Below are 8757 nucleotides of genomic sequence, written 5' to 3'. Positions count from 1 at the left end.
TTGTAGACCAGGCTGGTCTCGACCTCACAGAGATCCGCCTGCCTCTGCCTCCCGAGTGCTGGGATTAAAGGCATGCGCCACCACCGCCCGGCTCACATCCAGCCTTTCTGGAACAAACACAGGCTGTAAATACAGTGTACCGGGTTCCAGGACCAGCAGCCTGCAAGCCCTTCAGATCACCCTGGGATTAATGACTTCAAAACGCCCTTGCCAGGAACTCCTCAAAACTGGAAACAGAAGTCCCGGAGCATTAAACAGAATTAAATCCTCAGTTGATTGCTTTCTTCCTTGCTTTTCAAAGGGCACTGTCCTTCCTGGATTGTCATCACAGTAGCTGGTCCTCCGGAAGCAGGACTTATTTGAGTGCCAGTGGTTCAGGGTTGGGTGGGCGAGATCGCCACAGATCACCTTGTCATAGTTCTGCTCGCTGCTGCATTTCTTCTTGTGGAGCCTGCATGGGGAAAGCAGAAGCCAGAGCCCATCGTGTGCACACGCCTGTCAGAGGCATCTCTGTCCCCTGTTCACCTGACCAAGTCTTCTTCCTCTGAGAGCCACCAATCCCTAAAAATCTAGTTCACCTTCACCATGTTGATTTGAAATCAAAGCCACTGTCCCTGCTGCGGAAGCTGAGAGTCAACCAACAAACATGTAGTGAGTTCTAGAATGGAGCAGAAGTGCCGTCAGGGCCAGGGAGCAAACCAAAACAATTGAAGACCTGGTTCCTCTGTCTTCAGCCAGGGAATCAGCCCACTGTACAAAGACGTCAACCGTCAACCGTGAGGCGGCACTGTGGGAGGAGATGTAGGATGCAGTTGTCACAAAGATGAGGGTTTATTTATTTATTTTTGTTGTTTTTTCGTTTAGGATTTGTTTGTTTTTAATGGAGGGTGGTGGTGACATGAACATGTGTCATGCCACACTCGGAAGTCAAAACATTCCACAGGAGTCTCTTCTCTCCTTCTATGTGGATTCCAGGGATCACACTCAGGTCATCAGGTTTGACTGTCTGCACCTTCATCTGCTCAACTATGCTGTCAGCCCCTTCTTTTAGTTTCTCAAGACAAAGGCTGATCTCAAACTCATGACTTCCTGCCTCCACTTCTTGGGTGCCGGGGTGGCAGGCATTTGCTGTAATTTCTGGTTTTTCATGAGCATTTAACCGAGGTCAGCGAGTGGGGAACTATAAAGCGCCACCAGCAAATGGGCGTGCACGTGCCTAGAGATCTGCTTGGAATGGGGTCCCATATCACCCATGGGGGCAGAAATTACAGGAAAGCTAGAGAGATACATTCTAGCAGGAGCTGAAGGGATAAGACTGTTCTATTGTGTATTTGAGTGTTTCTTTCATTTTTCTGACCAAGCTTTCTCACATTACCTCCTTCCACAGGCAGCCTCCAGAGCTGGCTCCACGGTGCCCAGGCCTGACCTTTGGACAAAGTGCCTGTGTTCATAGTGAAAGACAAGGAAGTTTTTTTCTTTTTTCTTTGTGTGCGCGCGCGTGTGTGTGTGTGTGTGTGTGTGTGTGTGTGTGTGTGTGTGTGTGTGTGTGCAGCGTGTTCCAGACTCAGCTGGCAGCTCTACTGTTGGAACAAGTCTTATTGCTTACAGTGGATTTGATATTTCGCATGGAATTCTGACATATGTGGAAAACACCTTCTCAGAACCACAAGGAGTTCATCCATGATCCACGACCCACCATTTTAAGTTGTTTTCTTCCCTCCCGCCCCTCTTCCTTAGTGGTTTTTGTTGCTGGTTTTGTTTGCTTGTTGGTTTGTTTTTTAGACAGGGGCTCACTCTGCAGCCTGTGCTGGCCCAGAGCTCACGCTCTATAAAGCTTAGGTCGTGCTCAAAATCCCAGCTTCTGTGCCTCTGTTTCTCCACTGCTGGGTTATGAGCCTGACCCTCCATTTCTCCTTACAGTGTTTGCTGTGGTACTGCAGATGGGAGGCCTCTGGATGCTGGTCCACCACTAAGCTACAGGCCACAGGACTGCCTGTGCCGGGTGGCTGCCCTTCTCCGTGAAGTCCTGCCTGTGCTCTAGGAAGCAATGTCCAGCTTACCCTAGGCAGTCAAGGTCCACCTTCCTAATATGAAATGGCATGTGCTGGGGATAGATGTGCACCATAATCTAATTGGCCAGAACAGGAGACAAATCCCAGCCCCAGAAGCGTTCACTGGGGAATCTAACTACAAAGAATTCTGACCTTCTGTATTGAGAAAACTGGCCTCCCATCTCATCAAGTCTGTTTTTTATTCTCCTGCTGGCAACTAAATACCCTTTCCTTGGAGATTTTCCCAAGTTATTTCATCTACCCAGAATGTCTGGTCTCTCCTTCCTGACACCTTGTCTTTCAAAGTCTGACTGGGACCTTTCTCTCTCAGCACACACTCCCATCATGCCCTGCCTTCCATTCCTGGAAGGTCTCTCTCAGCAAATTCACTATCAGTGACTCAAGCGTGTCTCTCATCCACTGCACACTTGCTGGTACATCCTATGGGACACACATAGAAACAAGAGGTCTCCTTTCAATTCCACGTCAGTCTTACAAGGGAAGATTCTTGTCCCATAAAGGAATGCTGGATATGTTGTCACATGCTTGTTCTCCAAGCTCTAAGACAGAAAAAACACGAAAGTTTGAAGGTAGTCTGAGCTACAGAATATGAGACCCTGGCTCAAAGGGGCAGAAGAACCGGAGTGCTGGCTCAGCTCCGTGGTTTGGGTGCTTTGGTGCTCTTTCAGAGGATCTAAGCCGGGTTCCCAGCTGCTCCAGGAGACTGACACCCTCTGAAGGACCCCATACCCACACGAGTGCTCAAGGGCATGCAGGGACATACACTAATGAGAAGAAAAACTAATCTTTGAAACAATTAAAAGTCACAAAGATTCTGAAAACTGTCTAGGCCAAGGATGTATCTCAGTGTAATGAGCTTCCTGCTGACCTAGGTTTGATCCCAGCTCCATAAAAAAGAAAAACAAAAGGAAAAGAGAAAGAAAAAAGAATTGTCTAAATCCAGCCTGGAATCAGTATTTAAAGTTATCCAGGCCCAGCTGTAAAAGCAGTCAGGGCCTGTGTGCTGAGGACTGGGGTGTCAGGGCCTGTGTGCTGAGGACTGGGGGATCAGGGCCTATGTGCTGAGGACTGGGGGGTCATGGCCTGTGTGCTAAGGACTGGGAGGTCAGGTCCTATGTGCTGGACTGGGGGAGTCAGGGTCTGTGTGCTGGGGACTGGGGGGGGGGTCAGGACCTGTGTTCTGGGGACTGAGGAGACTTTGCCAAGGTTCCTCGAATGCTTACAAGAACCCTGTGTGAGATGCATCATTTTAGTCCTGCTCTTCAGGGGAGCCAACTCAAGGCCAAGGTCATACAGCCAGCCCCAGTAAGAATATGCTTTAAACCAGGCTGTCTGCTTTCAAAGGCATGCCTGTGAGCACTGTTGCCTCTGATGGTATGGCTTCAAAGTTCATCCTATTCTTCTGAACCCCAATAATCATTTACACTCAATTTATTGCTTTGTGAGATAATAAAGTCCTTTTATCTCACGTTGGCTTTGTCTCCACACAAAACCACATGTCCATTCATTGATCTGTTCCTTTAACAGGCAATATTAAAGGTTGACATTTGACCAGTCTTTCTGGGCATGGGAGGGTAAGGGTAATGAGGGCTCCTGCAAGGAGGGACTACACACTGCTGTTACACTGCTACACTGGACCCCACAAAACTTAGCAGAGGGTCAGAGCACACAGGCCCTTAGAAAACCTTTTGAGGGGGCTAGAGAGATGGCTCAGAGGTTAAGAGCATTGCCTGGTCTTCCAAAGGTGCTGAGTTCAATTCCCAGCAACCACATGGTGGCTTACAACCATCTGTAATGAGATCTGGTGCCCTCTTCTGGCCTGCAGGAATACACACAGACAGAATATTGTATACATAATAAATACATAAATAAATATTTTAAAAAAAGAAAACCTTTTCAGTCAAAAGCTGATGGTTGCAAGAAATGTATGACAGAAACAGAAATTCAAATGTGTTGGTCATTCCAGGGCCAAAGGACATCTAATTCAGTTTTTCTTGAATCAACATTTCCACTTAAACTGTAAAGTTTTCATTTTGTCTCTCTAGGGTAGCAAGGCTACCTCTGCCTTTAGTCAGTTTTCTGTCACTAAGACAAAAATACCGGAGGCGATCAAGTTTGAAGGGGACATGGTTTTGATTCAGTTTCACAGGGTTTACTTTGAGGTCACATGACTCTGCTGCTATGAGACCTGTGGGGAGAACATCACTAGCGCAGAGTGTGCTTGAGCAAAGACGTGAAGAGAGGGACAAGAAGAAGCTGGGCTCCCGATATTTCCTCCCAGGAACCTACCTTCTGTTCAGCAGCTCTCACTTTCTGCAGACTCCATCACTGTTCAATAGCACCATGGGTTGGTGCCTAAGTTTTTGACACAAGGGCTTTGGGGAACAAATAAGGTCAGCCCACAACTATATTGATTCAAAGTTCAGTGTCCAACCTAGACTTTCCATATTTGGGCAACCCATACACAGTGCAGCTCGTCGTCTGCGTTCACACACTGGCCATGAGTTGTTCAGTACTTCAATCATGTAACCAGTATCCACGGGGCACTGACTCGGTGTCAGACAAAGCTGCAGACACTAGCAGCAAAGCAAAGCAGAGAAAGTATAAACTGATTTCTTGCTGTGCCCACCCCCAATTCCTAAGGACCTGGGGGAATCACCTCTCCATCACCCATCCCGACAAAATCACCTTTTGTTGTCTTTGCTATTTTGTGAGGACTTGGGTGGTGGTTGGTGTCTTGGAGGTGGGGCCTCACCATGGAGTTCATACTGGCTTGGAACTTTGTATGCAGCCCAGGCTGGTGGAGAACTCAAGGTCCTCCAGCCCTAGCCTCCCAGGGTTCCCTTTGAATACAAATGAGCACCTTCTCACTATTCTTACTCTACTTCCTGCTGATCTTGACGTCTCCCCATTAGCATGAGTCCAGTCAGAGCTCATTTTACTCTGAAACTCACTGTGTGATTTCAAGCTCCTCAAGAGGGAAGACCACCCTTCCTTCTCTGGCCACTCAGTAGAAGATCTTGCCCACACAATGCAATTGCTGCCAGTTTCTGGATTGGATTGGATTGCAAAAGCCCTGCAGAAGAGCTGTTATCACCCTGGAAACCACATCTCTACACCCTCTGCCCTCCCTCCCAGCTTTGCCTGCCCCACCTCACAGAGACTTCAGAATCCTATTCCATGGGGCAGAGTTGCTCTGGAATCCTTTTTATATGCAGATGATCTTCTTAGCTCCCTTTTCTTCGTTTATAGGCTAGACCATCTCCAGACCCCATGGACATCACTGTTTGGAACTCAGGACCTATATCACCATCTCACTCAGCCTCATCCTAAAGTGCTTCCTCCCCATTGTCCTCACTTTGGAAAAGGGCCTCAGTCAGGTGACCTTCGAGGGCCATCCCACCTCCCTTCTTGACACTGCTGAGGTCCACGCACTCTCCCCAGCGCGGTTTGAACCCCTCCTTGCTCTCCTGCTTCTCTCTGATAAATCTTCACTTGTTTCTGCAGGGCAATTCTCTTCTTGCTACTCCCTGGTGGCTCCCCATTGTCCCCAGAATAAAGGTTGGATTTCCTAGTTTGGCTGAATATATTCATATATACATACATACATGAAAGAGAGATCCAATAATGCTACTTACCCAGAGTCAAGACCTAGCAGCTCCACAAAGAAGAAACATGAAGTAAAATGTAAAAGAGAAACTCTTCGGGGAAAGATTCACAAATGTCCCGCATTAAGGTTGAAAACTAAAAGCTTAAGCGAAACCAAATAAGGATAACTTGGCTTAATGGCTCTTCCCGAAAAATAAAAGGGAGCAACCCAGCCACCCCAGGGGCTGCGACAACCGTAAATCCAATATGGGACAGCTGCATGACATCACCGTCAGCACAAATGGCCTCTGCCCCACTCTACTCTGTGAGTGACACATGGAAAGTAGATACCGGCTCGCTGGCATTTTCTCAAGGGAAGATGACCAAGAGAGTGGGGGGCTGCAAACCTATCAGCTAGAGAGAGTTTCAAGGTCACAACTCCAGCCAACCAGGTGATCCTTGAGTCTGTCCTCAGCTACCACAGGACCCAAGTGCCCCACGTCCTGCTCCATCACTCTTTGTTTTCTCCAACATGCTAGAACTTTCCTTCTCTGCCGAGTTCATTATCCATCTTCCAGGAGTCATCTTAGGTGGCTTTGCTCTATGATAAAATACCTGAGTACTTGAAATGGTTTCTAGAATTTAGTATATATGTGATAAATATTTGTGTATATGAGACCATATGAGAGATAATCTCACACAGTCAGACATGGAATTATCCCTCTGATTTTATGAACTCTCCTTGTCAACACAAGTTAAACTGTGCCCTCCCCCTGTGTTTTATTGACCATATGATGGTGTGATTTAGATGAATGACTAGTGTGCCCTAATGCCCTAAGAAGTACATACAGGATGTTCATGGGCATAGCGTTAATGTAGCAAAAGTTTATACATGTGTCAATTGTGCGTACGATAGACTCTCCTATAATCTTGTTTGATTGTTTGATTAAGTGATTGATTGATTGACTGATGATTGATCGAGACAGGGTCATATAGCCCTAGATGGCCTCAAACTCACTATGTAGCCAATGTGGGTGCTGGGATTCAAACCCAAATCCTCTGGAAGAACATCCAATGCTTTTAGCTGTTGCTGGTCCGTCTCTCCAGCTTGCCCTCCTTTTCTCTGATTCTCCTGCCTCCACCTCCTCAATGCCGTGACTACACGTGTGCGCCAGCACATCTACTCTTACCATCAGTTCTTGGAAGAATGGGGCACACGTAAACGTACTGACGTGAAGTAATTTCCACAAGAGACCAGTAGTCAGAAAGCAGAACGTACCTAATGCATCTATTGGGCTCCAATCCGTGTTTCTAACACATGCTGAAAGAACTTAGAGGTCAGCCTTGCCCTGGCTTCCTCTGTTTGGCTTTGGTTTCCTGGCTGTGGCTTTAGTGGTTGCATGAATATTTATGTAGCGGGTTTGTTTTGGGCGAAGATTGACAAACATAATTAGAGCTTCAACTGAATGTCGAGCAAGTGCTGAAACCCAAGCCAATGAGCCATTCCCATCCGAACTTGGCTCTGTGCTTTAAATCCGTACTTCACTGCCACTGAATTTGAGGCTCTGGTTTGCAGGAGATTGTACACTCTGGGCACCACACCCTCTCGCTGCACCCACGTGGCACTTCCAACAAGGCAGGACTGCCACCCATTTCCCACCATCTTTTCATGGTGACACAGAGTACTGCCACTGAGGTGGTATAAGCTCTGAAGCCAGCTGCTCCTGACCTGCTCGTGCTGTGTCCCCTGCAGAGGCCTAGAACGACAAGATACCATTCACAGCCCTGTTAAAGAATAGTCACCGGTCTACTGCTCACAAGTTCAGTCTGCATGGGTGACAGCCTTGGTGGCAGTTTGTTCCAGTGACCTCTCTGCCAGCAAGAGAGCTCCTGCAATGCTCTGGGCCACAGGAGCATGCTCACGCCATCAGCACAGTCTCAATATCAAGGCAAGCTCTGTTATGTCTGAGACAGAAGGCCAGAACTGAGTTACTTTTTTATCATTTTCAGTGATTCAAGTGTTTTAAAGAAAAGAGAGGGCCTTGGGGGCTGGTGGCGTCACAGATAAGAGAGTGTGGAAAGCAGCGGCAGCTGGGTGACCTTGCTCTGCCTACTAAAGCTTTTCCGTCCCCTCTGCCCTTCCTCAAACCCTCCCTTGACTTCAGTTTCTAGTCCAAGGTTTGCAGGGTCTGGGGGAGGAACATTTAGTACAGCCAAACCTTGGGAAAATGCTGCTTCAGGGCAATCTGCATGTGCATCATGGGTCTGCGGCCTTCAAGCAAGGCCCTGCTGCATGCTTGCCAAACCCAGCCAGAGCATCCCTTGGGGAGAGCAGTCAGACCAGACTGGCACCTGCACTGATGAAAGATAAGACGGGATGCAGGGCCAACTTTGTGGTCCGGGCTGAGGCCCTCCAGGAGTTAGTAACCCAGGTGGTTCAGCAACTCAGCAGGCTCTTGGAATTCTCACACCAATTCCGTCGCATCCAATAGATGCGACCCAGCTAGAAAGCCACGTCTGTGTTAGGGGCTGGGGCACTGAAAGGAGACCCATTCTTACCAAAGAACAAGCTTGTTTGTAGTTAGTTTACCTAATAGAGCCTGGAAACCACAAGGGAGCTACTGGGAAAAAATGAAGATCAAGAAACAAAACCCAGGTCCAAAACTATAGGGACCATTTGCCTCCAGAAGCTCAGAGGTCTGCTGAGAATTAGAGGGGCCTGGGGAGCCCCAGCTCTAGGTCTTCCTTATGTCCTTCTTATCACCTCAGGTCACTTCTCAAGCAATCTACGCTGTCCGTCCTTCCTTCCTTCCTTCCTTCCTTCCTTCCTTCCTTCCTGCCTTCCTGCCTTCCTGCCTTCCTGCCTTCCTTCCTTCCCTCCCTTTCAATGGAGTCTTGGGTAGCTTTCACAGACCTTAAATACACTGTGTAGCTGAGAATGACCTTAAATTTCTGATCCTCCTGCCTCTGTGCTTCAAGGGAATCACAGGCATGTGACACCACGTCTAGGCTGAGGATCAGACTCAGATTTTTGTGTGTGCAAGCATGGTGCCAACTAAACTATACCCAAGCCCATTTTTCTTTTTATTTATTTTTT

The sequence above is a fragment of the Microtus ochrogaster genome, chromosome 18, assembly GCF_000317375.1.
Source record: "Microtus ochrogaster isolate Prairie Vole_2 chromosome 18, MicOch1.0, whole genome shotgun sequence".
NCBI classification, from domain to species: Eukaryota; Metazoa; Chordata; class Mammalia; order Rodentia; family Cricetidae; genus Microtus; species Microtus ochrogaster.
Note: the sequence above shows the minus strand (reverse complement) of the source record.